This window comes from Coregonus clupeaformis, chromosome 35, assembly GCF_020615455.1.
Source record: "Coregonus clupeaformis isolate EN_2021a chromosome 35, ASM2061545v1, whole genome shotgun sequence".
NCBI lineage: Eukaryota > Metazoa > Chordata > Actinopteri > Salmoniformes > Salmonidae > Coregonus > Coregonus clupeaformis.
In genome coordinates this window covers 23,426,930-23,439,751 of record NC_059226.1, presented here as the reverse complement: position 1 = coordinate 23,439,751, position 12,822 = coordinate 23,426,930, and positions in this window count along the sequence as shown.

Here is a 12,822-nt window from a genome sequence, read left to right as displayed (position 1 = left end):
TGTCTTTGTCAGTGGGCAAACGTACAAAATCAGCAGGGGATCAAAAACTTTTTTCCCTCACTGTACATATCCTTTAAAAAAATATATTTCCCTTTATTACTTTCCAACACCACCACCCCTTCCCTAATTGGAGCAAACTAGTGAACAACAATGCTTAGGCCTCTACGGCTTCTACATACTATATACATTTTAAGGACAATGTTACAATAATTCTATTTTGTTTATTTTTACTCCTGAACTTCCTCTACCCTCAACCTCTCCGATCATTTTCATGATGTCTATCTGGTTTGCTTCTATATGCCATATCTTTCTAACTGTGCTTTTTCACAAAAGCTCTCAGCCTATAACCTATATACTTATTATGGACACAGTATGCTTTACATTAGTTATCTTGTTGTTATTAGTCCCATTCTTCAACTCCATTCAACACCACCCATCTATCTCTTAACACCATCCATATTCCTGTGTGCCTTCTTGGTTTCAGTGCGCCTGTTTTGCGCACTGGACTGTTTTGACGCTTTATTGCGCAACTCTGTATTCCGGAATAAATCCGGAGTAAAGAGGAGCACATGCCTGGAGTCGTGGCACGGGTCCGGGAGCATTCGACGATGCTAGCCAGCTTGGGAGAAGCGATGGATCGGGTTCTCCAGGTCGTCCAATGCCTGGAGAGGAGAGGACCCGATCTGTCGGGACCAGCTGGCGACCGGATCCAGCCACCCACACCCCAGCACCCAGAGGGATCCATATCTCCCGACCACTGGATTTCAACGGGGCAGCTGCTCTCTGCCAGGGATTCCTCATTCAACTGGAGCTATATCACCTCAACTACCTCAACTAGCCGGTGCCCCCGCACATTGACTCTGCAACGGTACCCCCCTGTATATATAGCCTCCCTACTGTCACTTTATTTTACTTCTGCTCTTTTTTTTTCTCAACACTTTTTTTTTGTTGTTGTTTTATTTGTACTTTTTTTGTTTAAAATAAATGCACTGTTGGTTAAGGGCTGTAAGTAAGCATTTCACTGTAATGTCTGCACCTGTTGTATTCGGCGCATGTGACCAATACAATTAGATTAGATTTGATTTGATTTGATTTGATATTATTCAAACATCAGCCAGGCTCCATCGGAGCGGAAAAAGGTTTCCGCCCTCGTCTCCTGTCTCTCGGGGAAAGCCCTGGAGTGGGCCAACGCGGTTTGGAGTGAAGGAGGAGCCGTGTTGGACAACTACGGGGAGTTCACTCACCTCTTCCGGGCAGTCTTCGACCACCCGCCCGAAGGTAGAGAGGCGGGCGAGCGGCTGGTCCACCTGAGACATGGGACGAGGACCGTGCAGGACTTCGCCCTGAAGTTTTGGACTCTAGCGGCTGGGTCCGGGTGGAACGAGCGGGCCCTCATCGACCACTTCCGGTGCCATCTGCGGGAGGACGTCCGAAGGGAGCTAGCCTGCGGGGACACCATGTTGCCTTCAACCAACTGGTGGACATGGCCATCCGGTTGGACAACCTGCTGGCTGCTAGAGGACGTCCTGGAAGGGGCCTGCCCATTCCACCCCCCCTCCCCAACCCGGATCACGAGATGATGGAGATGGGTGGAGCGGCGATCCAGGAGATCAGAGGACGACAGCGCCAGTGCCACCCTCGTGGCGCGAGAGAACATTCTCCTTCACAATGTCGTCAGCGTTCTTTTGGGTCTGGAAGCAGCAGGCAGGGAACTCTCGAATCACCCCAGGTATCGAACACCCACACTCGTTCAGAGCCCTCTGCTGCGCACTGTACCCTACCCATCCACTTTCCTGATTACATTGTAGTTCCCCAGTGAAAGGCGCTGGTCGATTCAGGCGCAGCTGGGAATTTTATGGACAGGTCATTTTCACATAGTCTAGGCATTACATTGGTTCCCCTATCCATTCCACGCCCCATTAGAGCACTTGACAGTCGACCATTAGGGTCCGGGTTCGTTAGGGAGTTACAGAACCAGTCACTATGGTTACGCACGAGACTCATCGAGAGCAAGTCACTTTTTTATTATTGAGTCTCCTGATTTCCATGTTGTGTTAGGTCTTCCCTGGTTAGCACTACACAACCCCACCTTTTCATGGCTGCAGAGGGTTCTCACAGGGTGGTCGCGAGAGTGTCAGTGTAGGTGTCTAGGTATTTCCGTTGGTGCAACCACGGTGGAAAGTCCAGATAGTACCTCCACCGTGCGCATTCCCCCCGAATACCTCGATTTGGCGCACACGTTTTCCAAAATGTAGGCTACCAAATGACCACCTCATCGGGCGGGGATTGCGCGATTAACCTCCGGGTAGATGCTGTGCCTCCCAGGAGTTATGTCTATCCCCTGTCCCAGGCTGAAACGGAGGCTATGGAGACATACGTCTCCGAGTCGTCTCCGAGTCCCTGCGCCCTGAACAAGGGGACAATACGTTATAGTTATCCTCTACCCCTCATTCCATCTGTGATCGAGTCAATGCATGGTGCGCGCTTCTTCACAAAATTAGATCTCCGGAGTCCGTACAACCTGGTGCGTGTCCGAGAGGGGGACGAGTGGAAGACAGCATTCAGCACAACCACGGGGCATTACGAATACCTGGTGATGCCTTACGGTTTAATGAATGCTCCATCCGTCTTCCAGTCCTTTGTGAACGAGGTGTTTCTGGACATGCTTGGTCACGGTGTAGTGGTCTACATCGATGACATTTTGGTGTATTCCACTACGTGCGCCGAGCATGTGTCCCTGGTTCACAAAGTGCTGGCCCGACTATTGGAACATGACCTTTATGCCAAGGCAGAAAAGTGTCTGTTTTTCCAACAGTCCGTCTCCTTCCTCGGATACCGCATTACCACCTCAGGTGTTGAGATGGAGGGAGATCGCATTTCAGCCGTGCGTAATTGGCCGACTCCAACCACGTTAAAGGAGGTGCAGCGCTTTATTGGCTTTGCCAACTACTATCTGAGGTTTATCCGGGGCTTTGGCAAGGTCGCAGCTCCTATCACATCACTGTTGAAGGGTGAGCGCCGCTGATCTAATGAGGCTGACAGGGCCTTCAGTAACCTGAGGGCTCTGTTCACCTCAGCCCCGGTACTGGCCCATTCCGATCCATCACTACCGTTCGTAGTGGAGGTGGATGCGTCCGAGGTAGGGATAGGCGCTGTCCTATCTCAACGCTCAGGCACGCCACCCAAGCGCCGCTCCTGTGCCTTCTTCTCCAAGAAGCTCAGCCCTTCAGAGGAGAATTACGACGTTGGTGATCGGGAGCTGTTGGCTGTTGTCCGAGCCCTGACCGTGTGGAGGCACTTGCTCGAGGGGGCGAAACACCCTTTCCTCGTCTGGACGGACCACGGTAACCTGGAGTACATCCGGGCAGTGAGGAGGCTGAACCCTCGCCAGGCCAGGTGGGCCCTATTCTTCACCCGGTTTGACTTTACACTATCTTACATCCCGGGTACGAAGAACGTGAAGGCAGACACACTGTCACGGCTGTACAATCCAGAGGAGAGGCGCATAGACAACACCTCCATACTCCAGGCCTCCTGCATTGTGGTGCCAGTAGTATGGGCGATGGACGCGGACATAGAGCGGGCGTTACGCACAGAGCCATCTCCACCTCAGTGTCCAGCTGGGCTGCAGTACGTGCCTTCTCTTGTCCATGACCGTCTGATCTATTGGGCACACACGTCCCCCTCCTCTGGTCACCCAGGTATTGGTCGTACAGTGCGCTGCCTGACCGGAAAGTACTGGTGGCCTACCTTGGCTAAGGACGTGAGGGTGTGTCTCCTCCTGCTCGGTGTGCGCCCAGAGTAAGGCACCTAGGCACCTCCCAGCGGGTAAGTTACAGCCCTTACCAGTTCCACAATGGCCATGGTCCCACTTGTGTATTGACTTCGTTACTGATCTTCCCCTTTCTCAAGGTAACACCACCATCCTGGTTGTTGTGGACAGCTTTTCCAAAGCCTGCCGCCTCCTTCCTCTGCCCGGTCTCCCCACGGCCCTGCAGACTGTGGAGGCCCTGTTTACACACGTCTTCCGGCACTACGGGGTGCCAGAGGACATAGTGTCTGACCGGGGTCCCCAGTTCACATCCAGGGTCTGGAAGGCGTTCATGGAATGTCTGGGGGTCTCGGCCAGCCTGACCTCTGGTTTTCACCCCGAGTCTAATGGGCAGGTAGAATGGGTGAATCAGGATGTGTGTAGCTTCCTGCGGCCCTACTGCCAGGACCGGCCGGGGGAGTGGTCGGTGTTCTTGCCATGGGCCAAATATGCCCAGAATCCTCTCCGCCACTCCTCCACTAACCTAACGCAATTTCAATGTGTTTTAGGTTATCAGGCGGTTCTGGCAACGTGGTATCAGAGCCAGACCGAGGCTTCTGCGGTGGATGACTCACAACTTCCTCCGAGGCTGCCTCCTCTCCTTGTTTGGCCAGGCTTCAGCATTCGTCGTCACCGGCCTTCTAGCCACTGCCACTCGTCATCTCATCATTCCATTTGTTTGTCTTGTTTATTACACACACCTGGTTCATATCCCGTCATCAGTACCTGTATAAGTGTACAAAGTGTTCTTTGTGTGTGATTGTATATTGTCGATTAGTGAATCTCGGTGAAGCTCCTTGTATTTTGTATCACCGGGTTATTTTCCCTGTGTGCCTTCTTGGTTTCAGTGCGCCTGTTTAGTGCACTGGACTGTTTTGACGCTTTATTGCGTAACTCTGTATTCCGGAATAAATCCTGTTATTCTGTGATTTACCCTCCTGCGCCATACTCCTTCAAATCACCACATCACAGGTACTGTACCTGACTATCTGGAGCCACATTGGAAAGTGCATTTCACTTTAACGTGTTATCCCCTGGCTTGTACTCAGTGCATATTTTCCCCAAATTAATTAATAAAATCAAAATAACTTACAGACATACAGTAAACAATGCCATTGTTGTTGTTGTTGTTGTTGTTGTTGTTGTTGTGTGTGTGTTTGATTTCAAAGCCTAACTGTACACATGCATGTGTTAATTTCAGTGTGGGCATACAATGCATGTATGTTTAAGATTGAGAGTGTTTAACTTTAAATGTCCATTACCAATTACAGGCCAATACTTTATGAAGACTTTTCCATTGTACATTATCTTCATCCACTTTCTCTCTCAAACTGTCAGTCAGCTCTCCAATGGCTGACAGGAGTGAATGTATGATAATAGCTTTAATAGGATTTGCGGGAGAGAAGTAGCTGGCAGGGGATTATAGCAGGAACCATGCTAGATGGGGAAGTGGTCATGAATACATTTTACAAGAAAGAGGCAGAGATAGCATGTAGATGTTTCACGTCTACTTTTTACAAGTGCGCTGCACCGTGGCTGACCCTGTGCTTCCAACCCCTTGGGGTGTGTTTGTTTGTGTGTGTGTGTGTGTGTTTGTGTGTGTGCATTGTTTTTGAATTTGTCCAATAGAAATTCTCGTTTGCAACTGTTGGAATAATGATTACACCCTAGATCAGGTAGATGCAGGCAAGAGTGTGCAAGGCGGTATTGAATGTGTCACTGTCTGTCACCTTGATTACATAAATTGTTCTTTCGACTTGTGCACCTATGTTGTAAACTTTCATTCATAGGGTAGGTTGTAGCAACCTCATGATGGGTATAGGGAAAATTTGAGTGTCATGTAGTAGCCTAAACCTATAGATGTTACATTGAGCTGGGTGAATGGAATATGAATGACAGTTATCCAATATGCTATAATATAAATAAGGCTATGCTCATTAAAAACAATTGTCCTCCCTCATCTTAAACGGCACCCACCGCCACTGTCTTGCAGAGAACAGAAATGTGTATTTTTGCAGTGTCCCACCCCTGTAATGAGACCCTGTCCATGTAGTTAGAGGATAATCATGGACCCTGTTTTACCATATTGTATTATTACCCATATACTGTACATGGTTGCACAACAACGCTATCCAGTCCACTGTCATATGAGAGCTCCATGTTACCGTAATGAAATGTTGACTTATTATGGTATGGTAATGATACTTTATTAAGATTAAGATCACTTTATTGGTCAATTGCACACAAGGTCCAACCGAAATTTGAGTTCCTCTTTTAACCCATCCTTCGAAACATACACATGCATATACAGGTTTTGGAGAGGTGTGGGGGGGCTGCCATACCGGGCGCCCAGGGAGCTGTTGTTGTGGGGGGTTAAGTGCCTTTCTCAAGGGCACAACGGCAGGCAATGGCATCTAGGATATGATACCAGCAACCCTCCGGTTGCCAGTTCACTACCCGCCAGATTAAAGTATTATTTAATGATAAGTATTATAGGTCATTTCTCAACACTCTTTGACTCCTAGTGGGGATTTGTTAGAATGAGAAATGACAATGTAACTGACCCTTACTGACCCAGCCCACATCTGATTGGCTCAGGCTCTTTTGGCAGTCCTGTGACTGGTCATTATCAACACGTCACTGCAAAAAACTCCCTGACATGACCTGGAGTTTAATCACAGATGAATGCTGCCCTCTGCTGCATACGTATATTATGATACTGTCACGACTACTTGAAACACTCTGGGGAAAGTCTATCTATCTCAATGGTAAAAGGATGTCTGGGAAGGCTACTGAGAAATTGTACCTACTTTGTATGGATAAACAACTCCACTACTCAACTAGCATGAAAACATCTACCTTACGCTGTCTGCTCTATCCAGCCTGTAATGTTTTCCATGTTTTGACAGGTTCAGCTCTAGGTTGAGCAGGTAGCGTGAAGTAGAGCAGGCCAGTGGATGACAGCATATTTCTGCATATTTGAAATGGTCAAATTATGGCATCCTGGTTCATTTAATTTCCAAGGCAATTTCCTATTGTCCACTAGGGGCAATGCGAGCACCTATTACCAGCTAGTAAGCCTCACTACAGAGCTACGGCTCGGAGGATCTCGGGTTATTATTAATTAATTATTAATTATTATTAATTAATATGCCATTTAGCAGACGCTTTTATCCAAAGCGACTTACAGTCATGCGTGCATACATTTTTGTGTATGGGTTCAATCCCAGTGCTAGGAACTAATTTTAGTATAGATTTTTACAGTTTTTAGCATATGCCTGTTTATTTCTGCAACAACACACTCACTCATCACACATTAAGCAAGCTACTTACAGTGCCTCCTAAAGACATGATTGACATCAGGAAAAGAGGATAGGCTATCAGCTGATCATGGATGTTGATGATTGATGTAAATCTGCCAGTTAGCTAGCTCAATACTTTTTTTTACTGATTGTGATTCATCTTCAATGCTCTTTAATAATAACTTCATAATAGAGCTTAATATTCATTATCTTCTAACTCATGATATATGGCTGGCTGGCTAGAGGCTTGTGTGGATATTTTAGTATATGGTGGTTGGCTAGAGTCTAGACTACCTGTGTTCAGTGCTTAATTTCTACCAGAACGCATAAAGAAATCGAATTTATAATAAAGCATTGCATGCATATCATCGCATTTGCGTAGTGGCACAGAGCAGTACAGTAGAGGCGCTTACAGAAGTTGCACACATGGGGGCCATTTTTTTTAGCCTAGGGCCTGGGAAATGTTTGGCCTTTTATAAAATAATTTCATGCAATTCTATGTCCTTTTACATGACTGGAGGCTGGCAAAATCTTTTTTACAGCACAAATAATCATAATGACAGGCTACTGGATGCTAGCATGCTAGTTAGCTAGTTAACACACTATTGGTGGTTTGTTGTGACCAAGTATTGGTGCTTAACTGTGTGTTAAACTGTGTGTTATTGGATGCTAGCATGCTAGTCAGCTATGGTGTCATAGTTAGCTAGCTGAATAAAGTGGGTTGAGTCTATTCCTTTAAACATTTAACAACTGTGGTTCACAACAATTCTGATTTCTAAAGGTGGAAGTTGGGAGAGTTTTTGTTCGGGTGGTTCAGTGAAACAATTTTAGTTTCTGAGGTAGAAGTTTTTGGTGAGGGAGGCCCCCCTCTCTCCTCTCCCAGATGCTTAGCTCATTTCATTCCGATCTCCTCTGCATTTTTGTAGCCATTTGCTACAGCCTGTCAACTATGCCTCTGCCTATCCCTGTTCTCTCCTCTCTGCACAGGCTACACAAACAACGCACCACACCGCGCGGCTGCTGCCTCTCTAACCTGGTGGTCCCTGCACGCACCCCTCACCTGGAGTTCCAGGTCGCAGGCAGCCTCTGGAACTGCCGTTCTGCTGCCAACAAAGCTGACTTCATCCCAGCCTATGCCAACCTCCAGTCCCTCGACTTCCTGGCGCTGACGGAAACATGGATCACCACTGAAAACACGGCTACTCCTACTGCTCTCTCCTCGTCTGACCATGTGTTCTCGCATACCCCGAGAGCATCTGGTCAGAGGGGTGGTGGTACAGGAATCCTCATCTCTCCCAAGTGGACATTCTCAATTTTTCCCCTAACCCATCTGTCTATCTCCTCATTTGAATTCCATGCTGTCACAGTCACTAGCCCATTTAAGCTTAATATCCTTGTCATCTATCGCCCTCCAGGTTCCCTTGGAGAGTTCATCAACGAGCTTGACGCCTTGATAAGTTCCTTTCCTGAGGATGGCTCACCCCTCACAGTTTTGGGGGATTTCAACCTCCCTATGTCCACGTTTGACTCATTTCTCTCTGCCTCCTTCTTTCCACTCCTCTCCTCTTTTGACCTCACCCTCTCACCGTCCCCCCTACTCACAAGGCAGGCAATACGCTTGACCTCATCTTCACTAGATGCTGCTCCTCTACTAATCTCACTGCAACTCCCCTCCAAGTCTCCGACCACTACTTTGTTTCCTTTTCTCTCTCGCTCTCCTCCCACACTACTCACTCTGCCCCTACACAGATGGTAATGCGCCGCCGCAACCTTCGCTCTCTCTCTCCCACTACTCTCTCCTCTTCCATCCTATCATCTCTTCCCTCTGCTCAATCCTTCTCCCTCCAATCTCCTGATTCTGCCTCCTCAACCCTCCTCTCCTCCCTTTCTGCATCCTTTGACTCTCTGTGTCCCCTATCCTCCCGGCCGGCTCGGTCCTCCCCTCCAGCTCCGTGGCTTGATGACTCACTGCGAGCTCACAGAACAGAGCTCCGGGCAGCGGAGCGGAAATGGAAGAAAACTAAACTCCCTACCGACCTGGCATCTTTTCACTCCCTCCTCTCTACATTTTCTTCATCTGTTTCTGCTGCTAAGGCCACCTTCTACCACTCTAAATTCCAAGCATCTGCCTCTAACCCTAGGAAGCTCTTTGCCACATTTTCCTCCCTCCTGAATCCCCCCTCCTCTCTCTCTGTGGATGACTTCGTCAACCACTTTGAAAAAGAAGGTTGACGACATCCGATCCTCGTTTGTTAAGTCTAATGACACTGCTGGTCCTGCTCACACTGCCCTACCCTATGCTTTGACTTCTTTCTCCCTCTCTCTCCAGATAAAATCCTGCGACTTGTGACTGCAGGCCGCCCAACAACCTGCCCGCTTGACCCCATCCCCTCCTCCCTTCTCCAGACCATCTCCGGTGACCTTCTCCCCTACCTCACCTCGCTGATCAACTCATCCTTGACCGCCGGCCATGTCCCTTCCGTCTTCAAGAGAGCGAGAGTTGCTCCCCTTCTCAAAAAACCAACACTCGACCCCACTGATGTCAACAACTACAGACCAGTATCCCTTCTCTCTTTTCTTTCCAAAACTATTGAGCGTGCCGTCTTTAGCCAACTCTCTTGCTATCTCTCTCAGAATGACCTTCTTGATCCAAACCAATCAGGTTTCAGGACTGGTCATTCAACTGAGACTGCTCTCCTCTGTGTCACGGAGACTCTCCGCACTGCTAAAGCTAACTCTCTCTCCTCTGCTCTTGTCCTTCTAGACCTGTCTGCTGCCTTTGATACTGTGAACCATCAGATCCTCCTCTCCACCCTCTCCGAGCTGGGCATCTCCGGCGCGGCTCACTCCTGGATTGCGTCCTACCTGACCGGTCGCTCCTACCAAGTGGCGTGGCGAGAAGCTGTCTCCGCACCACGTGCTCTCACCACTGGTGTCCCCCAAGGCTCAGTTCTAGGCCCTCTCCTTTTCTCCCTATACACCAAGTCACTTGGCTCTGTCATATCCTCACATGGTCTCTCCTATCATTGCTACGCTGACGATACACAACTAATCTTCTCCTTTCCCCCTTCTGATAACCAGGTGGCGAATCGCATCTCTGCATGTCTGGCAGACATATCAGTATGGATGACGGATCACCACCTCAAGCTGAACCCTGGCAAGACGGAGCTGCTCTTCCTCCCGGGGAAGGACTGCCCGTTCCATGATCTCGCCATCACGGTTGACAACTCCGCTGTGTCCTCCTCCCAGAGTGCGAAGAGCCTAGGCGTGACCCTGGACAACACCCTGTCGTTCTCCGCCAACATCAAGGCGGTGACCCGCTCCTGCAGGTTCATGCTCTACAACATTCGGAGAGTACGACCCTGCCTTACACAGGAAGCGGCACAGGTCCTAATCCAGGCACTTGTCATCTCCCGTCTGGACTACTGCAACTCGCTGTTGGCTGGCCTCCCTGCCTGTGCCATTAAACCCCTACAACTCATCCAGAATGCCGCAGCCCGTCTGGTGTTCAACCTTCCCAAGTTCTCTCACGTCACCCCCCTCCTCCGCACACTCCACTGGCTTCCAGTTGAAGCTCGCATCCGCTACAAGACCATGGTGCTTGCCTATGGAGCAGTGAGGGGAACGGCACCTCTGTACCTTCAGGCTCTGATCAGTCCCTACACCCAAACGAGGGCATTGCGCTCATCCACCTCTGGCCTGCTGGCTCCCCCTTCCTCTGCGGAAGCATAGTTCCCGCTCAGCCCAGTCAAAACTGTTCGCTGCTCTGGCACCCCAATGGTGGAACAAGCTCCCTCACGACGCCAGGACAGCGGAGTCACTCACCACCTTCCGGAGACATTTGAAACCCCCCCAATTGTAAAGTGGTTATCCCACTGGCTATAGGGTGAACGCACCAATTTGTGAGTCGCTCTGGCTAAGAGCGTCTGCTAAATGACGTTAATGTGCCCTTGAGCAAGGCACTTAACCCTAATTGCTCCTGTAAGTCGCTCTGGATAAGAGCGTCTGCTAAATGACTAAAATGTAAATGTAAATACTTTTACACTGACAAACTGAGAATCTGAGTTCAATAAAAACAACCTTGTCTTGAATCCATCAATAGCCCTGGCCTAGGTCTATGGAGACACACATATTGTACAATATGAGGAGGAAATTATAGTCCTAAAAAAGATTTCCAATTTCACTGACTCACCCAATGATGAGGCTCAGATCACTCGCCAGCGATGGCAGATGTGCTCATGCCAAAAGCATATCTCTCGTGTAAACAATGTTCGCTAAATAGTCCTACTTGGAATTGATCAAATATGTTGGTAGCCTACAGCAGACAGATTAGTCTTCTCTTTTCAGCAGGAGCCATTTGCTTTCCAACCTATTTTCTCACGATTTAATTAGAAATTTAGCGAAAGGCGTTTTGTCTGAATGATGTTCACTGACAGATTTGACTCGCATTCCCGAATGTAGGCTAAGCCTTGTTATTGGACTATACACAGACCACAGCTAGGCAATTTTTTAAAAAGAAGCTATTGATCCTGTGGCTAAATTATAGCCCTACTCTGTAACGATCCCGGCAGTCTGAGTCGGGTCCTGTCTGTGGACTAGTTTTTCTGCTCGGGATCTCCAGTTTCCCGAGGGTTCTGGAACGCTCCGGGGAGCTCTCTTGATTTCCGCACCTGCATCCCATCTGCAATCTGCACACCTGGTCCTGATCATCACCCTTCTTAGGCTCTGGCCTAACATCCATTCCCTGCCGGATCGTTAGCCATGAACAGTAGGTTTACCAGAGTATCAGTCTTAGAGCCTAGCGTTAGTTTTGTTGTTTTTGCACCTTGTTGGTTTGTTGCTTACTTACCCCCGTTTTGTTCCATCTGCAGTCACCCGTCCGGAACCTTCATCCAACCTCTGCCTGGTGGTCGGCGGCTGCCGACCCAGGATGGGATCAACCACTGCACCCCCAACAACTAATCAACGCCGCCCGCTCTGTTCCCTGGATTATTCAGCATCACTCTTGAATTTGTAAATAAACACTCACCTTCGTTTCAACTTACCTTGTCCTGGTCTGCTTCTGGGTTCTGGCTTAGCAACTCGTGACAGAACGATCCGGCCAGTAATGAACCCAGCGGACCTGGACTCTGTTCGCCATGCCATTACCCAGCAGGAGAAGATGTTGGGCCATCATAGCACGGTACTACAGGAGATCGCGTTGTCAGTTCGGAACCTTTCTACCGGTCTGACGGAGGTCCAGAACCAACGCAAAGTTCCGGTGGAGGATCCACTACCGGTTTCACCCGTCTCGCCTGCCGCTTCTGAAGCTGTGTCCTTCCGTGAGCCCAAGGTTCCGACGCCGGATAAATATGAGGGGGAGCTGGGAAGATGCCGTTCCTTCCTTATGCAGTGTGGATTAGTGTTCGATCTACAGCCCTACTCTTATGCCACAGACAAGGCTAGGATAGCCTTTGTGATTGAGTTGCTGCGTGGTCGAGCGCTGGAGTGGGCTTCAGCCGTTTGGGAACGACAGGATCCCTGCATGGCTTCATACCAGGGGTTCACGGCCGAGATGAGGAAGCTCTTCGACCATTCCGTCCGAGGGAGGGACGCAGCTAGGCGCCTGTTTTCGCTTCGCCAAGGAACTCGCAGCGTGGCCGACTTCGTGATCGAGTTCAAGACGTTGGCTGTGGAGAGTGGGTGGAATGAGGAGGCTCTGCAAGCGGC